Source organism: Pan troglodytes, chromosome 13, assembly GCF_028858775.2.
Source record: "Pan troglodytes isolate AG18354 chromosome 13, NHGRI_mPanTro3-v2.0_pri, whole genome shotgun sequence".
NCBI lineage: Eukaryota > Metazoa > Chordata > Mammalia > Primates > Hominidae > Pan > Pan troglodytes.
In genome coordinates, this window is record NC_072411.2 from 32,141,024 (window position 1) to 32,157,359 (window position 16,336).

Consider the following 16,336-nt stretch of genomic DNA (forward strand, 5'->3'; position numbering starts at 1 on the left):
AGGGAAGACCTGATGTGTGGGGTCTGGTCAGCAGGAACCTGGTCAGTGGGGACTGCTGAGCGCTGCTTGGAGAAGCCAGGTGCATTGCACGTTATCGAGGGCCCTGTGGACAGCTGGGATGGCCCAGTGATGCCCAACGGCCCGGTCAAAAGTGGACAAAGCAGTTGTTTGGATGGACCTGGGAGATGTTGCTCAGAGATTCTGACAGGACAAAGGTGAAGAAAGGGTCAGAGTGTCTGGAGAGATGGTCACAGTCTATGGGCTGCACAGGATGGAGAAAGCCAGGGAACAGGCAGGGTGGGCAGTGGGGTGCAGGGAGAGGCAGGTGCATGGTGGGACGTCAGACCCTGTGAAGGCTGTGAGGGTGTCAGGTGGGTTGGGCTCCAGGTGCACTCTCAGTGCACTGGGTGGGTCTCACCCCAAGCTCCCTGGACCCCAGCCAGGTGATGTGGTCACTCACTGGGGGACTGCTCTTAGGCCCCGGCTACCTACTCTGGGCAGAGCTGTCCCATCTCAGGATCGGACTTTCTCGGATCCTGTAGAGGGCACAGCCTCCACCCAGGAGGGGCAACCCCATGGTGCAGCCTGAGCTCTCCATGGGCCTGGAGCATCCCCTGCCAGCCTTGTGCTCCCCATTCTCCCAAGTCCCACTTTTCCAGTGTCAGCCAGCAGGGATGCCCCGTCCTCCCTTCCCCATGTGTCTCCTGGGCTGAAACTTGTGGCAGATTGGGACAGGGATGGTGCTTCCCTCAGGCCCATTTGGGGAGGGGACTGGCTCCCAGACTGGTGCAGGTCCTCAGCTCTGCCTCGATTGGCTTAGAGTGAGATGGATCAGTCAGTTCCCTGAAGGTGAAGATAAGAGACTGTCCCTGCTGTTGGGAGGCTAGTCTAGGGATGGAGGACTTAACAGGTCCTCCCAGGCTGTCAGGCCTGGGCAGCACTGTCTTGTCTTAGGACTCAGAAAGTCCAGTCCTGAGATGAGACAGTGCTGCCCAGGGCAGGTGGCTGGGACCTGACATTTCCCCAGTGATTGACCACATCACACATCCAGGGTCCAGTGAGCCTGGCCTGAGATGTGCCCAGTACACTGAAGGTGCACCTGGAGCCCACTCCACCTGATGCCTCCACAGCCCTCGCAGGGCCTGACCTCCCAGCATGCACCTGCCTCTCCCTGCACCCCAGCTGTCCACCATGCCTGTTCCCTGACTTCCTCCATCCTGTCCAGCAGGATGGGATGGACATGGGGACAGCCTGTGTGCACATTTCGTGGCGAGTGGGAGTGACACACCATCTCTGGGAGGCACCATGGTTCCTGCCAAACCCGATCCCAAGACTCTGTCCTTGAGGTGGTTTTACCAAACCCCAAACCCAGAACTGCGGTTGTGGCTCAGGGGTCAGCTCCTGCTAGTGCCAGGACACTACTGGGAGGCTGGGACCCGACCAAAGCCCATGGTGTCTCTGGCCTGAGGACAAGGTGTCTTGGGACCATAATGCCAGCCCACCAATGGCCATTGGGGGCTGAGCCCCAAATCATAGGGGCTCAGCCCCAATATTTGTCCTTCCCTGGCTCCTTCTGGTTCAGTCCCATCAGGGCCCTGGATCCCAAGACTCAGCATCCAAGGTCCCCTCCAGGAATCCTGGCAGCTCAGCATACTTTATCCTGTTTCATCTGAGAGCAAAAATGTAAAATTGGATGCACAGAAAAGTGACTCAAAGTGCTTAATGACTAGAAGTCTAGGAGCAGCAAGAAGGTAATGTGGAGGGAGGGACCTCCATGACCGGTGTCTGCAGAGCCAGGGGTACAGGCACCCAGTGCTGTGGCCTGGCACCACCTGCATCTCAGAGGGTGGATGGCACACTCCTTACCCAGAGGACAGCAGGCCTGGTCACCAGCTTTTCTACCTGTCCCTGTAAGCATCACATTGCTGGAGGAAAATCTCATGCCAGAGCTTGGACCATCCCTAGCTCAGGGGTTAGGGGTTGTCCCTTGGTGACCTAAATGAAAAAACAGGTCCAGAACAGAGTTCCTGATGCTGGACACTCATTCAGTCTTTGAATCATGGGAGGGGAGGCCTGGTACTAGGTAGACCTAACCTCTTTGAGGAACTACAGAGCCCAAGGCTGGAAACCTCCAGAATCCTCCACCCCCTGATCCTCCCTGGGGACCCCTGTGGCCTGTCTCACTGAGCACTCTTCCATCTATAGATGTCTGGGCTGCTGTACAAGGGAGTCCCCTTTCAGGTTTGGTGCTAGACATGGTCACTCCTGCTGGATGTCTAGGTGGTAGAAACCAAGGACCTAGGGAAATACGAGGTACAGCCTTTCCACGCTCATCCAGAGCAGGACAAACAGGCCAGGCGGTGTCAGGAGCCCAGGTCTCCAGCTGGAGGGAACGTCAACCCTGCGGTGGGAGCAGGGGCCCTTTGCACATCCTAGGCACAGATGGTAATGTAGACACCACAGGTAAGCTGGGCTTGGTACCTACCCCTCCCCGGATTCAGAAAGAAACCAAACAAGGAGCTTTGTGTGGAATGAAACCTCCTTTCCTCCCGGAAGCACTGCTGACTGTTTGGTGGTTGCCATTTGTGGCAGTGAGCCTTTGTTTGTTCTGAGGTTGGGCTGGTTTCTCCTCTTGGCCCTGCCCTACAGATCATAAAGGAGAACAGCAAGAGGTCCCCAGCAAACATCCACAGATGGCCTTGGAAATAAGTCACCTTGTGAGAAACATGTCATGTTCTGGGAGGGATAAGGCATCAAGTAAGGCCTATGGGGTTGGAGGATCCCTGGGCAGGTGGGGCAATCCTTGGAGTCTTCCCATGGGAATAGGGAGGTCCTGAGGCAGAGGCAGGGGTTCCACAGGAGGAGTCACAGTGCTACCAAGGGCTCTCCTGTGCCAGGAAGCAGTCAACACCATGAACTGAACACCTGCTGGGCTCCAAGCCCTGGTCCAGGCTGGGGCATGTGGGGCCAGGAGGCAGCTCAGAGAGGGAGGCAGAGAGAAGTGTGCTGAGAGGGCACCCATTTCTGGGTGTAATGTGGTCCAGAGATTTTGGCTGGGAAGGGCTTCCAGAGTTTCATATGTGTTACGGAGCTGCTTCCTCTCCCTAGCCTCACCCTGCAGGAATGCCAGTGAACATATTGCTGACATCTTGGAGCTCAGTACCCTCATACTGTAACGGCGTCAACAGATCTGCCTGTGCTTGGACTTCCTGTACTACCCATTCCTGAGGGGCGATGCTTCTGCAGGGCCTGTGACTTGGTGCACAACTTCAGACACCATCATCTTGCAGCAGCACCGCACCCTCACTAGCCAGAGTGTTGATGACTTCCTCAAGGCCAAGGCCACATTCAAGGCTTCGGACTTCATTGATGCGCTTGTGCTGAGCAAGGTGGCTTCTCCAGGATCTTAATTCAGGAGGTAGAATGGAGCTTGAGATCAAGTGTCTGATCAAGGTACTTGAACTTGATCTGGAGGGCTCTGGGGAGCCATGGAAGGTGCTGGATAAAGGAGTGACAGTCAGCTATGTTTTCGAGATGACTGTAGAAGGCTGCCTGGAAGGAGTGAACAAGAGCCAGGAGACCAGGGAGGGAGCTTGTGGGGCAGGTCTGGAGATGGCAAGGGGGAGGGATCCTGCTTGGATGAAAGGTCTTCAGGGACTGTCTCAGGTTACACACAGGTGTCCTCAGAGCTAGTGTGTTCAGAGTCTTGCCTCCAGGATGAAAATGGGAAGGAGTTGTCAGACGAGGACATATAAATTGAGGCTGGCATATTCATGAGTGCTGATGGTGGTCCCGGTGTGGGACTACTGTGGGAACAGGGGTCTCTCCATCCAGGGATATGATGGATGGACCCTACGTCACTCAATTCTGCCCTTCCTTTCCCTCCTCCCATTCTCCCGAAAGCCTCAGTGTATGGGCGCTGTTCATCCTCTGGTGCTGAAGCAGCCAAGAGACACAAGTCTGCCTGGCTGCCTCTTAGGATATGACAGCAGAGCCAGTGGCCTCTACTAGATCCTGTACAACCTCACAAAACACCCAGACATCGGGAGTGCTGCCAGCATGTGATGCAAGAGTCCTAATCCTGAAGACATTGAATGGTGGGTGCAGGGCCTCATGGCCTGTTCCCCAGCCCCTCTCATTGGCTCTGCTCCAGGTGGTGAAGGGGGAAAATGTTTTTGTCAATTCTGTCATGATTGCCTAACAAGAAAAGGAGCAGAACCCAGAAGCAGTAAAATCAGTTAGTAAAATCAGTTTTCTTTTCTGAACTACATTTCTGCCATCTCTAATTGAGGGGAATTCCTTCTACTCCACGAGGTTGCTTGGAGAATGACTGACAGTGTATGTAGAGCAGGTGCCAGCCAGCAGGCGTTTGGTGTCCAGACCACTCTTCCCCCTTGATTTTCTGCCTATATTTTCATTTTGTTCCCAAGACCCTCACTCCCCTTTAATTTTGCTTTTCCCTCTGATTCCCACCTTATCTTGTTTCCCATGGATTAACCAGGATGTAAGTGGGTAACAGTCATGTATGCATGTATGTGTATGTATGTATGTTCTCTGTTGGTGTTGGAGTATGGTGTGTGTGTGTGAGAGAGAAAGAATGTGTGTGTGTGTGTGTGAGAGAGAGGGAGAGAGAATGTGTGTGTGTGTGTGTGTGTGTGTGTGTGTTGGGGTCACTGAGGGACTGAAACTCTCCACACCAGGCTGTGGTCCTGCTCACTGCTGGAGGCGCTGTCAGGGCTCTTGCCATTGACCCTCCAGGTCTCATTCTTGCATTGCAGACAGGGCATTCTGGAGGAATCATGTCCTTGGAAGAAGCCCTGAGGAGTGACTGGTGTGTATTGGTGGATAAATAACCCAACTCCCTTGCTCTGGGTGGGATGACTCTGAGGCACATGTTCTATGCTGTCACTCAGAGGTACCCGGCAGGGCTGAGTCCTGGCTGCCCACAGTGGAAACTTTCTTGATGAAGGTCCCTTTAACTGCTACATTCCATTCCTGTCTCAGTTCCCCACTCCTCTACTGGTGTTGCCTGCAATTAGTACTCTAAGGAAGAACTGGCAGTAGAATTACTGTCCTGGAGTCATCTCCAGATAAAATTTTTATACTTGAATCTTTGCCTCAGGATCTACTTCCAGGAAACTTAAACTAAGACACACATTTTTCTTTCCTCCAATCTTCATAGACCTGTCATTGTGCTGTTTTTACCAAAAAGGATCATGAGGATCAGAGAGGAAAAGTCACTTGCCCAAAGTCACACAGCTGAACAGTGGTGGAGTTCAACTTTGACCGTGGGCTGTCTGGCCCCAAGGTGTATGCTTGCTTCTCTCCCAAGAGACTCCTTTCTTATCTGGCTCAAATGAATGAAAGGAGGATGTTAAAGGTAGGATCTCTGAAGCCTGTGCCAGTGGAACCGCAGCTCATGGCTGGCACCTGTGTTCTCATTCTTACCTCATTAAGAGTAAAGTTTATTGAGTTTACCTAATTTAAGTATCTTTAGTGAGATCATATATTATTAGTAAGAACTGAGACCAAACAGATTTTCTGACTCTAAAAGAGAGATTTTCACAGAAACAGATACATACCTATAAGTATACAGACACACATACACACATTTCTTTACTGCTCATGAAAATTAGTCCTTATTAGAATGTGGGATGTATAAACGTAAGAGAATTTTCATGTTAAAATTGACAGATACATTTTTAAATTGTCCTAAAAGAAATTTAATTATTTTTCTTTTAGAATTTTCCATTATTAATGTTATTTTTATGAGAAACTATATAACTTTATTGATAATACATACAATAACCCTTTGTTTTTCACATTGAAAATACAGTGTATTTTGCAAATAACTAAGTCCTAATTTTGTATTAAAATTTTAAATTTTCAATCTTTTCTTATTATATTTTAAGTTCTGGGATACATGTGGAGAACGTGCAGGTTTGTTACATAGGTATACACATGACATGGTAGTTTGCTGCACCCATCAACCTCTCATCTACATTAGGCGCTCATCTACATTCGGTGCTACATTATGATGTGGAGAAATAGGAACGCTTTTACTCTGTTGGTGGGAGTGTAAATTAGTTCAACCATTGTGGAAGACAGTGTAGTGATTCCTCAAGGATCCAGAACCAGAAATACATTTGACCCAGCAATCCCATTACTGGGTATATACCCAAAGGATTATAAATCATTCTACTATAAAGACACATGCACACATATGTTTATTGCGGCACTGTTCCCAATAGCAAAGACTTGAAACCAACCCAAATCCCCATCAGCGATAGACTGGATAAAGAAAATGTGGCACATATACACCATGGAATACTCTGCAGCCATAAAAAAGGATGAGTTCATGTCCTTTGCAGGAACATAGATGAAGCTGGAAGTCATCATTCTCAGCAAACGAACACAGAAACAGAAAAACAAACACCGCATGTTCTCACTCATAAGTGGAAGCTGAACAATGAGAACAAATGGACACAGGGAGGGGAACATCACATACCGGAACCTGTCAGTGGGTGGGGGGCTAGGGGAGCGGGGGAGGGATAGCATTAGGGGATTTAATAATTTTAAAATTCAATTCTGTTGAAATGTTTACTCCAAGAAGCAATGTGTTTTTGAGAGCTAATCCTGATATATTCAAATCTTAACGACTTAAGTTGATGGAGTGGACTTCTTTTAAATTAGTGATTCCCTAATTTACCTGACACTTGGAATTTCCAGGCCATGTTGAAAATACAGATTATCCAGACTCTTACCTCTGCAGATGTATTTAGTGGTTCTAAAATGGCACCCAGGAGTCTGGATTTTTCCCAGGGGCCTTGTGTAATTCACACTGATGACCAGGCAAGTTTGGGAAATTGTGCCTTAAGGAGATTTTTCATTAAGCAGTCTTCATTTGAAAAGAGGATCATTTATCTTCTAATACCCCATGCTTCCTCTTTCTCCTGCTCTCTTTGTCTCCTGTTGTCTTTCAGTTCCTAGAAGCTTTAATTGAATGAAAGTTCCTAGTAGATCTGTACCTACTAAAAACCACACTTCTGAAGCTACGTGGCCACCAGAAGACACAGCTAGTCTGCCATGTAAAAAAGGAAAGGTGGTGTGTGCCCTGAAGGTGCAGGGGTGAGAGGCAGGGAAATGGAGACCCCAACAGCCAGCAGCAGTGGCCCTCATCACAGCCCTCCAGGAGATATGAAAGGAGGTCAGACCTTGGACAGTAGTCTTGACTTCCTGCTATAGAACACATTGTTAACACTGAAAAAGATGATCTGTTCTAGGGGAATGGTGAAAGCTGACTGTAGCACTTGTACTTTTTGTTTGTTTGTTTGAGATTGAGTCTTGCTCTTGTTTCCCAGGCTGGAGTGCAATGCGTGATCTCAGCTCACTGCAGGCTCTGCCTCCTGGGTTCCAGCTATTGTCCTGCCTCAGCCTCCCGAGTAGCTGGGATTCCAGGTGCCCGCAAGTGTGCCTGGCTAATTTTTATGTTTTTAGTAGAGACGGGATTTCGCCATGTTGGCCAGGCTGTTCTCCAACTCCTGACCTTGGCCAAAGTGTTGGGATTACAGGCATAAGCCATTGTGCCAGGCCTGTGTTTTTAATTTCATCATGGCACAGCTTCAAAATGACATCTAAGTAGCTGACATAAAAATGAAAATTCTGTGTACTTTGATATTAGCAGGCTTCAAATACAAACCAGAATATGAGTAAATTGTTTCTTAACCAAACTGAATAATTTTCACATTGGCAGGCCATTGGCAGGCCATTCAGCATCTGGCTCATGTTTGGGCCAAGCTGGGTGCCTCATGAAAGTCTGGAGGGAAATACAGAGGGCAATTCTCCATAAGCATTAGGCTCAGAAATATCCTGCTTCCCAGTGAAAAGTTTAAGTTGACTTTCACGCCACCTTCATCAAACTGAGGTTGGTCAACACTTTTCACCACTGCCACTGGACACTTTGACTTCCAATTTTGCTACCTGCTGTACAAAGATACCCCCTTCCTTCCTTTCCTGCATTCTCCCTACAACCTTGTCTTTTTTTGAGTACATCCACTCTGTCTCATCATTGTCCATCTCTGCTTCCCAAAACCTTATATAGTACAGAAATTGGCCAATCAAGATTACCATGTGGAAGAGCATCCATTTACTGAATAAGGTAGCTGGCTCCTGGGGGCAGAAAAGTGATTAGACACAGAGATAAAAATCATAATCCCTGCTCTCCTGGACTCACTGTCCAGTGGGGAGACAGACAGATGAACAAATACAACTTGAAAACTACAACAATCAAGTGAATTATATAATTTAGACTGGAGAAAGAGCAAACGTTGTCATAAGACAGTGTGTCCACTACTTACTCTCTAACAGATTTCCTCATAAACCACTAGGCTTGCCAACTTGTTGAATGAGATAAAATTGGAGGGTCAGGGGAGGGGAAATACATATGCTTCTTAGTATTTCATTCCATAAATACATAAATAATGAAACCATTAATGATATCATCATGTTGATTCAATAAGTTTGAAAGCAAAATTGATAGTAATCTTTGGATGAAATTGTATATGTGGCTATGTATCTACATACATAGACATACATATTGCTTTCTGAAATTTTCAATGACTTTATGCTTCTTCTGAAGCAATTCGAGTTTAGTATTTGAGACCCCTGGGTCAAAACATCTTCTTGAGTATACTGAAGAACATTTGGATTAATTTCAGACATGTATTTTGGTTTATATAGTGTTTTTTTATCCATGGTAACTTATTTACTGTTTAAAAACATATTGAGAACAAACAACAGCAGCAACCCTGAATTGAGTGAAAGTCCTGAGAAGGGCTTTGCCCAGTCAGTGCATGTGAATGTTTACACTAATCTGTCTGAACCTAGGAACTGGCTGAATGAGCTAGCAGATGGCCTGTCTGGCTGCATTATAAATGATAATTTATTTTTATTTGTTTTACTCATTCATTCATTTTGAGACAGGGTCTCACTCTGTCATCCAGGCTAGAGTATGGTGACACAATTATGGCTCACTGCAGCCTTCAACTCTCAGGCTCAAGCAATCCTCCTGTTTCAGCCTCCTGAGTAGCTGGGACTACAGGTGCACACCACCATGCCCAGCTAATTTTTAAAACTTTTTTTGTAGAGACTGGGTCTTATTATGTTGCCCAGGCTGGTCTCAAACTCGTGGACTCAAGCGATCCTCCTTCCTTGGCCTCTCAAAGTGCTGGGATTACGGGCTTGAGCTACCACATATGGCCAGAAATGACATTTTAAAACCAACTATTACGTACACAGATATATGATGCTCTCCGATTGTTTTATCTAAAAATAGGAGTGCGTTAGGTTTATTGGCTCATTTTGTTTTATCAAACAACTTAAATGCAGTTATGAATATTTTTGTTTACCCTCATAACCTGAGAATTTAGAATGAATATAATTATTGCCATTTTCACAAGTAAAATTGGAACGAGAATATAAAACAGTGGAATACAGGTGCAGCTAAGAGTAGCAGAGGTAAGCCAACTATAGAATATTAAAATTTCTTCCATGTGTGTTGTTAGAAATCTATAAAACCAAAATTTTTTCATGCCTGGAATCCCAGCACTTTGGGAGGCCAAGACAGGCAGATTACCTGAGGTGAGGAGTTCGAGACTAGCCTGGCCAACATGGTGAAACCCCGTCTCTACTAAAAGTACAAAAATTAGCCAGGTGTGGTGGGCACCTGAAATCCCAGCTACTCAGGAGGCTGAAGCAGGAGAATTGCTTGAACCCGGGGAGTGGAGATTACAGTGAGCCAAGATTGTGCCACTGCACTCCAGCCTGGGCGACAAGAGTAAGACTTCATTTCAAAACAGCAACAACAACAACAACAAACAACAAGAACAACAGCAACAAAACCCAACACTTTCTAATACAAGGAAACTCACTAAGCTTTATAAGGCCATCCCTCCAAGTATTATCCTTTCCGGCTGCCCCAACATTAATGACAGCAACTGGTACTAGCCATCTGACATACAATCCCAGTACATTTTTGGGCTCTGGTGTTTTCTAGGAATTTTTTCTTTACAGACTTATTGAAATTAAGCTCTATTCCCTCAAGACCTGGTTTTCATAAACTGTATAGTTTTGCAGTTGAGGGGAAATGGTCTTAGGTCAGTCAATCCACTGTTGACACAGAAATGAAATGAGGTAACCGTAGGATTATTGTTAAGATTGAGAGGTGTATGAATCATCCTATGCTCTTTCCCAGCCCCCAAGTGACCATATAATTAAAATATCCTTGATATTTCTATGTAGTTTAAGTTTGTAATTCTAGAACCCCTCAATCTTTCTCTATTCAACTTAAATGAAAAGACATTTGAGTATCCAGAAGACACTCAGCACTCAGAAGCAAAGGAAGAAAAATGGAAACATAATGGTCAATGCCCATGTTCTACCCCAGGATCAAATGAGGCATTAATATTGAGAGTTGTGATTCTGAATGAGTCTTAACCTCATGCACATCTTAGTTGTTCAAAAATGTGTCATGTCAGCAAGGTGGTAACAGTGAAGATTTTCTACAATCAAAATAGTATAGTTATGTTCTGTTGTATAAAATAGAAATAAATGGACCACATTGATCAGAAAAATCACCCTAGCATATTCCGACAGCTTAATTTTTAAAAAGCTATGTTATATTAACAATTTAACCACATAGATCTGTCAGCTAGAATACATGTTGCATATTTAATTGACAATAATTTTTTTTGCTCTCTCAGGTGTAGATAGATTTTGGGGTTATCAAATGGTTCTGACTTTTTTTTTTTTTTGAGATTGAGTCTTGCTCTGTCACCAGGCTGGAGTGCAGTGGCAAGATCTCAGCTTACTGCAACCTTTGCTCCCTGGTTTAAGTGATTGTCCTGCCTCAGCCTCCTGAATAGCTGGGATTACGGGTGCACGCCACCATACCCAGCTAATTTTTGTATTTTTAGTAGAGACGAGTTTTCACCATGTTGGCCAGGATGGTCTCAATCTCCTGACCTCGTGATCTGCCTGCCATGGCCTCCCAAAATGCTGGGATTACAGGCATGAGCAACTGTTCCCGGCTGGTTCTGACATATTTTTAAGAAAGACTAGGCTGATGCTATGGTAACTCAGTTATTCATGATACATGTCATCTTGTAAGTAGGAGTATTCAATATTCATGGTTTTGAAGCAATTTCAGAGTACTATAATCACCACACTTGACAGACTTCAGAATTCATTGAAAATCTCTGGAAATAATTAGCAATTTGTTATCGTAGACTCTAAACAGACCTTCAAAATGCATTACATAGATTTGGTAAAACAGATTGTCAGTCTGCCAAAAGTAATCACTTTGGTTTGATTTGCATTGAATGAAAATTTTTAAATGTAAAGCTAAACTCTTCAGGATCACTGCACTGGGTTTCTATAGGACAACACTGAACAGGGCTGCCACTGAAACACCTTGGATGAGAGCCTCAAACTCCCTGAACACAGCTTCCAGCACACTACTGGGAGAATGATTGGGACTCAAAAATATGTGCAATGAATGTACTTACGGGCTTGTTGGAAAGGAAGTAAAGAGGTTGTATGTAACTACCTCAAATTAATACTGCTACAGATAAAGTAGTAATCAGTACTGACAAAGTAATAGTAGCGCTAAAGTAGTACTAATAGCCCTATACTAGTAGTAGTAATAAAGTGGCATCACTATTGATTCTATCCGTCTACCTACCTACCTGTCTGGATGGGAGGGCATAGGATTTGACCGTAAGATTGGGCTTAGCAGTGAAGACAAAAGAGCTCATGCATGCTTTGGACAGGTACGCACTCGAACTTGGTATCATGTGACTGTTCTGAATTCCAGAACCAAGGCTAAAAGGTGGAAGTTTTGTTTGACTGTGTCTCACATTTTCCTTTTGGTCTATTGTCTAACACATGTTGCTAGAATTCTTTTTACTCTGACTACCTTTTATGTATAGACAACGCCATTATTGACGAGATCACTCCCAAGCGGATTGGAGATTGTCCCAATACTTAGACCTATAGCAAGGCCTTGGGAGAAATGGTGGTGCAGCAGGAGAGCAGGAACCTAACCATTGCCATCCTAAGGCCCTCCATTGTGCGGAGCAACGTGGCACCAGCTTTTCCTGGTAAGCCCACTTACCTGGATTCTGTGTTTTGCTTTCAAACTAACATTCTTCTAGCCCAATTATTTTCTGATGTCTTTCTTCTTCTTCTCCTCGGGATTTATAGTTAAGTGCAGCCAATCAAATATCAACCCATTATACTAGGGCAAAATTCCACTTTGGGATCATGTGGCTCTTCTGGCAGTTACCCTATCTTAGAGTTGGATGGAGATCTTAAATTAGCTTCTAAGTACTCTAGTCTCAAAATTCCCATGGGTGATGTTTTCATATCTTGGCTTTCCCACTGTAGCTTAAACATATCAGAATGTTCTTGATGGCCAAATTGGTAGTACTGCAACTAACTGCCAGGGTTACAAAGCTCACAGAAGGATCTCAGTTTGGGAATACTAATTTTTTTTAACCTCAGTATACTGCTATGTCCTTTTGAAAGTACTTTGAATTATACCATCTTCTTCAAAGCAAGTCCGTGAAGCTTTGGGGGCAGATACATTCCAGCTCCACCACTTACTGGCAATGCAACATTTTTGAGTTGTTCTTTCCATAGAACAGGACAGATACTACTTTGGAGAGTTGGTTTAATGAGACAATGTATGAGGAGTGCTCAGTCTCTAGTAAAAGGTAGATCCCTACTAAAAGGCTCAACGAATATTAGTCCCTTCATCTTCTTTTCCCGTATATCTGGTCTCCCATTATACGCATTTCGACTTTTATACTGTAAGGTAAAGAGATGGCTTAGGGCTTAGGAAACAAACTGAAAAAGACATTTCCCTCTAACTACTCTTAAGCATAATCTTTCCTGTAACATCTTTAAGCAAGTCAACACACATTATTACCAATCATGTTTTCAATGTTCTCCTAAGGAGGCTAAAATCAGGAATGAGGTGAAGTGTGGTTGGTGAATTGCTTAGCAGATCATGATAAAAGGACAAGGTCCATTGTAGCCCTAAAGTTGTCATAAAACGCCACAAAACCATTCATGACTCCTGCTAGGAACAACAATCCTGGCCAAATTTTAATTCTTGCACAAACTGCAGAAAATAGCCAACGCTTTGCTGATCTTTGGGATCTTAATAATACTGAATTAGATAGTTCTATCGGCTGGAGTCTCAGTGCCCTTGTTTGAAATTTATTAAGATTAGACGGCAGATGTTCCAAAGATACAACAATTTTATGAAATGTGTAACCAATGGAAATTTTCTTTCTTTTAGGGTTGGGTTGATAATCTAAATGGATGTAGCCGACTCATTATTGCGGTATGTATAGGGATGAGGAAGTAACTGTAATGTAGTGGAGGAATAGTAAGAAAATTCTTAGTGCTGGCTTAGCTTCATTGATCCAAAAACATAAATGCTACTTTACTATCAATTGAAGCATATTATTTCAATTATTCTGGTTATAATATGGAGGCAGGATGAAATTATTTTTATTCTTTTAGAATTTTTTTTATCAGGAAAACAGAGGTAAAGTGCTATCAATTACTATTTAAGAGTTCTATTTTGAAAAGTGAGAATTAAGGATTTTTCTTTTCTTTTTAAAAAAACTTTTTTAAAAATTAAAAATAAAACAAGCAAAAGTCTTATGAAAATGAAGCAAGTAGCCCTGCCACTCTATGTACAGTAATAATATTTGTCACAGTTATTATGTACAATATTATAAAAAATGTCGCATACAGTACAAATTAAGGCCCTTATTTCTCAAAGGACATCAAGTCTTATGCCCCGTGGGAGGGAAGATGCCACTTAATTATTGCACCATTTTGAAAAACAGAACTCGTCAAGGCGGATAGTGGTTTTTTCCCACCTGGTCTTCAGTCACAGATGTGGGCTGGGGCGGTGGCATTGTCTTTGTCGTCGAGGTAGACCCTATGTAGCCACACCGCCCTGCCCGGTTCTCTGGGTGCAATAAATACCAGTCACAGTTTGGGAGGGGGCCGTGCGCAGGTGGGGAGGCCTCTGGGCTGCATGTGCTGCTTCCTGTGCAGGGCAAGGTGGGCAGAGCGCAAGAAGGCGCGGTGGCACCAATGGCCCTGAAATGGCCAGTGGCCCCTGTGCTTGTGGTGGTGGAGCGTTAGCTTGTCTGAGTGAGCACACTTCCAGCTGCATCCATCCCAGTGGCAGTGGTCGGGCTTGTCACTTGTGTGCTGCGCAGATGTGCCTGCAGGGGAGAATTCTTGCTGGAGGTCTTGCCGTAGCCGCATAGGTATGCCCGGTGTTGCGGTTCCCAGGCCAGGAGCAGCTGCCACGCTTGGGCTTGGCCTCCAGCAGCTCCAGCGGGGACGCCGGTGCCACCACAAGGAGGCCGCGGGTGACTGGGGGTGCCAGGCCCAGGGCTGTGGGGGTGGCGGCCACCGCCTAAGAGACTAAAGACGGGCGTGGAGGGGCGGAGCTGGGTGGGGGGTGCCTCATGAAGGCCGGGCTGGGTGTCTCAAACCAGGGCCACGGAAGGGCAGCGGGAAGGAGGCGTGCGGGCCGTAGGGGCTGAGGGGCAGGTGTTGGGGGCGGAATGGGAGGGACCTGGGACCTCGCATGCATGAAGCCGCAGGCCCGGGGCGCCCTAGTGTTTGAGGACGCATGGTCCATACCTGAACCTGGGTGCGCAGCCGCAGCTGCCGCCATCTGCCTCGGGGTTGGGCTTTGACTAGGCCGCTGGGCAGCGCCAGTTGAAAGTGGTTGAGCAGGCCGGGCGCAGTGGCTCACGCCTGTAATCCCAGCACTTTGGGAGACCAAGGCAGGCCGATCACGGGGTCAGGAGATCGAGACCATCCTGGCTAACACGGTGAAACCCCATCTCTACTAAACATACAAAAAAAAAAAAAAAAAGACATTTGATGTGGGAGCCAAGATGGCTGAATAGGAACAGCTCCGGTCTACAGCTCCCAGCGTGAGCGACGCAGAAGACGGGTGATTTCTGCATTTCCATGTGAGGTACCGGGTTCATCTCACTAGGGAGTGCCAGACAGTGGACACAGGCCAGTGGGTGCGTGCACCGTGCGCGAGCCGAAGCAGGGCGAGGCATTGCCTCACCTGGGAAGCGCAAGGGGTCAGGGAGTTCCCTTTCCGAGTCAAAGAAAGGGGTGACGGACGCACCTGGAAAACCGGGTCACTCCCACCCGAATATTGCGCTTTTCAGACCGGCTTAAAAAACGGCGCACCACGAGACTATATCCCACACCTGGCTCGGAGGGTCCTACGCCCACGGAATCTCGCTGATTGCTAGCACAGCAGTCTGAGATCAAACTGCAAGGCGGCAGCGAGGCTGGGGGAGGGGCGCCCGCCATTGCCCAGGCTTGCTCAGGTAAACAAAGCAGCCAGGAAGCTCGAACTGGGTGGAGCCCACCACAGCTCAAGGAGACCTGTCTGCCTCTGTAGGCTCCACCTCTGGGGGCAGGGCACAGACAAACAAAAAGACAGCAGTAACCTCTGCAGACTTAAATGTCCCTGTCTGACAGCTTTGAAGAGAGCAGTGGTTCTCCCAGCACGCAGCTGGAGATCTGAGAACGGGCAGACTGCCTCCTCAAGTGGGTCCCTGACCCCTGACCCCCGAGCAGCCTAACTGGGAGGCACCCCCCAGCAGGGGCACACTGACACCTCACACAGCAGGGTATTCCAACAGACCTGCAGCTGAGGGTCCTGTCTGTTAGAAGGAAAACTAACAAACAGAAAGGACATCCACACCGAAAACCCATCTGTACATCACCATCATCAAAGACCAAAAGTAGATAAAACCACAAAGATGCGGAAAAAACAGAACAGAAAAACTGGAAACTCTAAAACGCAGAGCGCCTCTCCTCCTCCAAAGGAACGCAGTTCCTCACCAGCAACAGAACAAAGCTGGATGGAGAATGATTTTGACGAGCTGAGAGAAGAAGGCTTCAGACGATCAAATTACTCTGAGCTACGGGAGGATATTCAAACCAAAGGCAAAGAAGTTGAAAACTTTGAAAAAAATTTAGACGAATGTATAACTAGAATAACCAATACAGAGAAGTGCTTAAAGGAGCTGATGGAGCTGAAAACCAAGGCTCGAGAACTACGTGAAGAATGCAGAAGCCTCAGGAGCCGATGCGATCAACTGGAAGAAAGAGTATCAGCAATGGAAGATGAAATGAATGAAATGAAGTGAGAAGGGAAGTTTAGAGAAAAAAGAATAAAAAGAAATGAGCAAAGCCTCCAAGAAATATG

At 46.3% G+C, this 16,336-nt stretch overlaps 1 long non-coding RNA gene across 9 annotated transcripts in view; it reads left to right on the forward strand.

Annotated features, from left to right (window-relative positions):
* Positions 1–761: 761 nt before the first annotated feature.
* The window catches only part of LOC134808038 (uncharacterized), a 31,887-nt gene continuing 16,312 nt past the window's right edge, over positions 762–16,336 (forward strand). For 2 of the 9 annotated variants that reach the window (XR_010150036.1, XR_010150034.1), the window contains exons 1-8: positions 1,391–2,717; positions 3,109–3,453; positions 3,904–4,097; positions 4,779–4,831; positions 5,183–5,380; positions 6,984–7,207; positions 11,988–12,158; positions 13,364–13,408. This is a non-coding gene — a long non-coding RNA (uncharacterized LOC134808038). Of the gene's footprint in view, positions 2,758–3,108; positions 3,454–3,903; positions 4,098–4,778; positions 4,832–5,182; positions 5,381–6,983; positions 7,208–11,987; positions 12,159–13,363; positions 13,409–16,336 lie in introns of all 9 variants that reach the window. The other 7 variants (XR_010150029.1, XR_010150028.1, XR_010150033.1 and 4 more) reach the window with 6 other exon arrangements.